This window comes from Gambusia affinis, linkage group LG10 (genome assembly GCF_019740435.1).
Source record: "Gambusia affinis linkage group LG10, SWU_Gaff_1.0, whole genome shotgun sequence".
Taxonomy (NCBI): Eukaryota; Metazoa; Chordata; class Actinopteri; order Cyprinodontiformes; family Poeciliidae; genus Gambusia; species Gambusia affinis.
In genome coordinates, this window is record NC_057877.1 from 5910935 (window position 1) to 5916947 (window position 6013).

A 6013-nucleotide genomic window follows, 5' to 3' on the forward strand; every position below is an offset into this window, starting at 1 on the left:
GCTGCTTGTATTTTTTTATGGTATGAATTCTTGGCAGGAGTTTGAACCTTCTCTTGTTCGGCATGTAAGTCAGAAAAGGATACAAAGTCAATAGTTGTGCATTAAAAAAAAAAAAAGATTCAACCTTAGAGATGATAATGTGGGGAGATGTTTTACCAGCTTTGTTCTAATGAGTCACCTATTAAGGCTTGTCCCTTGGTCCTATCAGTGATGATAAACGCTGCTCAGGAGACAAGGATATACGGCAAAAGTATGTAGGGCACAAATACCTGATGTTTGGTCTGAAACCCCAACGCTGGAATTTCACATTTTTCTTTATTGACCCAGTCTCTGTGCAGGTGCTTTTGGTCAATAAGATGAGATAGCAGCTGTACCCATCGGTAATAAGTGGCTGGAAATGAAAGTAACTATAGCAACAGGTAATTTAAAAAAAGAAGAAATCTTGTTTGTTTTTTTTTCGGACAACACTGCAAAACCACAAAATCTAGTGGTCCACTTTCGAGTGCAAATACCTTAGCACACTTGAAGTAAGACTAAACTAACTTACAAACATTTCAGCAACACATGGAGATTATTCTGAGTCAATAATTCCTTAATATTGATTTTGAAAAGTCCCACTAGCAGATTTTTCTTTCACTTAAACATGGGGCAACAATGTCTTGTTATAAGTGAAAAAAAATCTGTCAGTGGAATAAAAATAATCATTATGGAATTAATGTGCTAAAACAAGCTCCTACGTCTTCCTGAAAAGCTTCTTGTAAGCTAGTTTTGTCTTATTTCAAGTGTACCAAGATGTTTGCAGTAGAAACAAACAGCAAAACCACCGGGTAAGATTTTGTGTTTTTGCCAGGACTGATAAAACAAACCATATCTGTTAATCCAGCGTGTCAGTAAAACAAATGCAACGGGAAATACTCTGTAATTTTGTTGTTGTGCCTGCCAGCCTGCACCAGGGACGGAGCGTGTCACTTCTTCTAACAGTTATTTACACGTCTGGGCGTCTAGGATGTGATAATGTGCAGTTGGTAACTGGTAGCTGTCATTAGCTAAATTGGGAGCTACGCCGTGTAAACAACTCAGTGCGGAGCCGCTTCACCTAAAACTGACTGTGTGTAATTAAAATTAATAAAATGTTATGCCTCCATTGTCTTAAAGCATGAGTCATCTGACTGTGTTTTGTTTTGTTTAACTAAGATATGAGTTCAGCTATGCAGCTAAAAAAAATTTAATCCTTTTTTTATGTTGTGAAAGAAGGACTACAGACACATTCATATGTTCTGCTTGTGTGGCAGCAGAAGAGATAAAGACAAATAAAATAGTTAACAGGGTAAATGGCTCCACAAAAACAACAGGAAGTTCAGATTTGCTGCTCATAATGGCTACAGAAGAGGTTTAAAAAAAATGTAGAAAATTAAATTAAAACCTTAAATTATTACGAGCTAAAGAGAGTTACCACGGCTGTTCCTTCTCATAGCTGGAAAACGGATGATCTACTTATGATTTCATTTTTTATTTATTTCTATAATTAAACAATATCTGGGCCAATTTTTGAATCCAACAGTTTCGCGTGTAATTTTCACTCGAAGATTTCAGTTGTTTAAATTGATTAACTTGCTATGATTCTTCTCTTTTTGAGCACCGAATCATGAATGCCATGCCCCAGAGTTTAGTTTGTTTTATTTCACAAGAAGCACGTGTCATATGAACCCTAATTAAATTAAATTAATGTTATTTTATTTTTCATTTTATTTTACAAAAACTTAATCCATGTTCCACGCTTCTGGAATATTTCACCAATTCGGGGGGAAAATAAAACACAAGAACGTAAAACTAGAATATTTAAATCTGAGCTAAGAAGAGAGAAGAGTGTTCCTGTTCTCTGGGGGATTCTGACAGCTTCAGCTTCAGCTGGCTGAAAGTCACCACAGGATCTAAAAAAACAAGTGAAAGACGAATATCCAGTGATAAATTACCGGATGTTTACATTAAATCTGGAGGTAATTAGTTTGTATGGTTTGGGGGTCTCCTGTAAAGCGGTCCTGGCAGCTCTCATCATCTGCTTTACTCGTACTGGCGACAGGTGTGGTGTTCAGGAAAGCTCCGACATCCGGTTGAAATCTGCTTCGCTTTGGTTACATAACGTCCTCATTAGAGGACAAGAGACGGGTACGTAAAGCAGAACCTTTTCCAGACCAACCCGTCCATTCTGGACCCCATCACCCGTCCATGGGGACGTAATCATCATTTTATGGACAGAATGAAAAATTATTTATTTACCTTCTTATCTGATGTCAACCCCCTACCCCCTTTTTTGGTTAATGACTACATTTTTTTCCTGATGTCTTTTTAGCACAAATGGGGAGAGTTATGTAGAGGGTTGCTCTGTGAACTGGAAGCCCAGAAGCTTCAGCTGCAGGGAGGAGGAGCTTTGTCTGAAAGGCGGGGCTAGATCCAACCAGGCGTTTTGCGCAGCTGATTGGTTGCCAGGAGATTAATGTATTTCTCAAACATGCATGAAAGAACCAAAGAAACATTCCCGCGTATGTTTGTGGGGGAACATTCTTATAACACGATATACAGTACAGACCAAAAGTTTGGACACACTTTCTTACTGAATTCAATTAGAAGCTGTGTCCAAACTTTTGGTCTGTACTGTAAAGCTAAAAAAAAGTTCAATTTTACGTCTTACCGCCCCTAACAATTTGCGAAAAGACTCAAAGGGACAAATTTTCCCGGCAAGTGCTCCGTATATCATTTAATCTCTCATTATAACACTCCTGCAGAGAGACTGGTTCAAAAGAAGATTGTCCAACCTCAGCTGGACTTTGGAAACAGCTGGGAAGAATACTCACTGCTGATAATGACATGATAAAAGGCAAGTCAAATGAAAACACTCCCAGAATAGACAAGCTATCTAATCACTAAGAGATTTTACTGAGATCAGTATTAATTAGCCGCCTGAAGACGGGTTTGTTTCTGGAAACATTCTTTTCCGAGGAATTCTTTTGATGCCACAGTGTTCCTGAGAAAAGCAGGAGGTCCGTCTCTAACCCGCTACGCACAGGAAGCCGTTAACAAGTTCGCACTCTAACGCAGCACGGGGCGAGTGAGCAAGCCAGCAATCTGGTTTCAGTCGGGAATGTTATCAGGTGTTCTGCGGCTCAGCCAAACAAGACGTTTTCTTCGCAAAAAATGATACATCGCCAACTCCCAGCCTGACTCAAGGTCAGAACGGCACTTTCCACAAATCTGTCACCAGCTAACATGACGAATAAAATGTTCTGTACTGTGTGCTCTGCCCACACAGACTGAATCAGGGTATTTTTCTGCGCGTGTGGACAGCTACATGAGACAACTCAGGTCATCGGTTAGAGAGTAACCTTTGCTCCTCAGGGAGGAGAAGGTCACGCCGGTGCTGCTGGGCTTCTGGGTTACTCAGCCTGAGGTGTCATCACTTAGCGCGAGCACGAATAAAGGAGTTATTCAGAATGAACCCGCCCCTTGCTTGTGCTTCATTTATCACTCTGTTGAAGTGAATATCGACTTGATGCGTCCGTCGATGTCCCAGCGGGGTGTGGACAACAAGACTCACAGGTGGAATAATCCTTCAAAAAAAACCTTGTTTTATCAGATTTCCATTAGAAATGATTCAGAACTTGCAAAAACTACAAAAACACCTAAAAGTCAGAAGTGTGACGATACATCAAGTATCAGTTCCTGCAAAACTGGCTCTGTATTTAATTGGCATCAGATCCCCAAAATGTATTTCTTACAGAAAAGCGAAATTTATATAAAGCAATTTAAAAAGCAGAATCAGTTTTCATTTAATTAAAATGTATCCGCTTTATTTACCTTTTTCTGAACAAGTGGAATGTCAAAAATCACGCAGACTTTATAATAATCAATAGAAGAATCGTTGCTGGCGTTGCCTCTATCAAACCCGTCTCATAAATGTTGAGGAGCTTCTTTCATATTTCCACTTTGTATTGGAGAACCTGGAATTAATATGCGTCACATTTGGGATCAATAAAGTATTTCAGAATTTAAATTTGAATTTCTTTTTTGGTGGTTTCCCGTCCTACCAAACTTTTCTGGTTTAGCAGGCCTCATCTGCCTGCTAAGATGAGGCATTTCCTTCTAAACGGCAGGAACCATTTCTTCTTCAATATCACACACAAGAAAGACAAAGAGAACACAAAAACAAGAGAACTTCTGTTTATGCAGAAAGGTTTCAAGTAGATAACATAAACAGGGAGTAATTTGTCGATTCCCCCCCCTCCAAAAGTCATCATTCTGTCATATTACTGTTCATGACAGATTATATTTTTTGCATTTTACAGCAGGAAAAAGAGGAGTAGACATGACGCAACGTGACAGTTTTTTATGACTCAGCAAGCACTTACTGTACTTCTCCCTTGCATGTTGCAACAAATACTTTCTCCCTACCAAAAACGAGAGAGGGGAGAAATCATGGCGCTTATTTGCCACCTGCCTCCCGTGGGCCTTCACATGTCGCCAACCGGCTCGCTGCTGTAAACCCTGTCAGTCAGATTAGCAAACGACGTGAAGCGCAGGCTTTTGGTGACGTCGCCGACGCTTCTGAGGGGAGGTGAAGAGCAGCTGACTTTATAATTTCGTGGTGAATTAAAAGCTCCGCTGCAGGTTTACGAAAGTGCCAGGATGCGTTGGCGAAAATCCCGCAACGGATTTACAGCTAAACGAGGACTGGAGGGATGCTGCTGCTAGTCGATTAGCATATCCTGCAACCTCCAAGCCGCTCTCAGGGTCATGTGCTCCTGCCTTTGCTTTATGGCACCTGTTTACATAAAACAACTTTATTTGTCCCATCATGCATCAGTTTATATGGAGCCCACGTTTATTGTCCATCTGGATGCTCTGACCAACACCGTTAATTACCGATAGAGCGAGTGTTGCCGAGCAAATTCTCCTGGAGTCAAGAGTGTAATAACAATTAAAAAGAAAAAAAGACTGCAAAATGTGCACAACCTGAAGCTGCTGTTGTTGGAAATTTATTGTGATTTTTTTTTTATTGTTGTACACAGTAAGTTGACACAGTTTTCTATTTTTAGAATATCATCAGTTTTGCAGAAGAAAGGGGTTATCTGCAGCCCACACACAACAATTAATTTATTTTTATTGGGAAATAGAAATCTAACTTTTTTCTTCTTTTTCTATTTTTTTTTAATATTGTAAAAATTTACATCCAAACATGATTTAAATTGTTAATATGTTGACAGTTTACATCATGACGCAACAGTGATCACAATGGTTTTATTTGGAAAACATTTATTTTTTTTTTAACAAAAGATACTGCATTATGATTAATTAGGATTTACACCTTCCACATTTGTAAAACGAATGCGTAAAATCATATTCAACATTATTCACTCGACACACGACGTCTTTGACCTGTTAAAACTTATTTTAACAGGTCAAAGTGTCAGAAACATCTGTAGCAAAAATACTATGTTTGGTATTGAACAATTGAACAATGAAAACATCGTTTTGGCGTTTTCACGTAACAATGCAACTGTCTTATGGCAATTTTTATTGATTTTATTTTTTATCTTTTTGCAACATTCTGCAGGCATCAAATTCCAAACGAGTGAATATTTGCAGAAACACAACAAAGTTTTCCATGTGAACATGAAGCGTCTTGTTTTTGTGGCGACTTCAACTGAATGTCGTCTGAAAATGGATTTGCAAATCGCTGCGTTCGGTTTTTACACAACGTGTGGACTTCAGTGGAGTCGGGATGGTGTCACATTACCTTTGTTTTAATCCCACAGTAAATATTTCATCCAGCAGCTGGAAATAAGACTTATCAGTTGTTACAGACATAATATTGTCTACGACGTTCATTTATTGTTATTTTGATCATAAATCTGAAGGAATTTTTTTTTTTTTTTAAATTCATTGAACTCATGTTTTGTACAATAGTATATCTTTTACGCTTCGACTCTCATGAGAATCTGAAAAGATTATTCTTGGT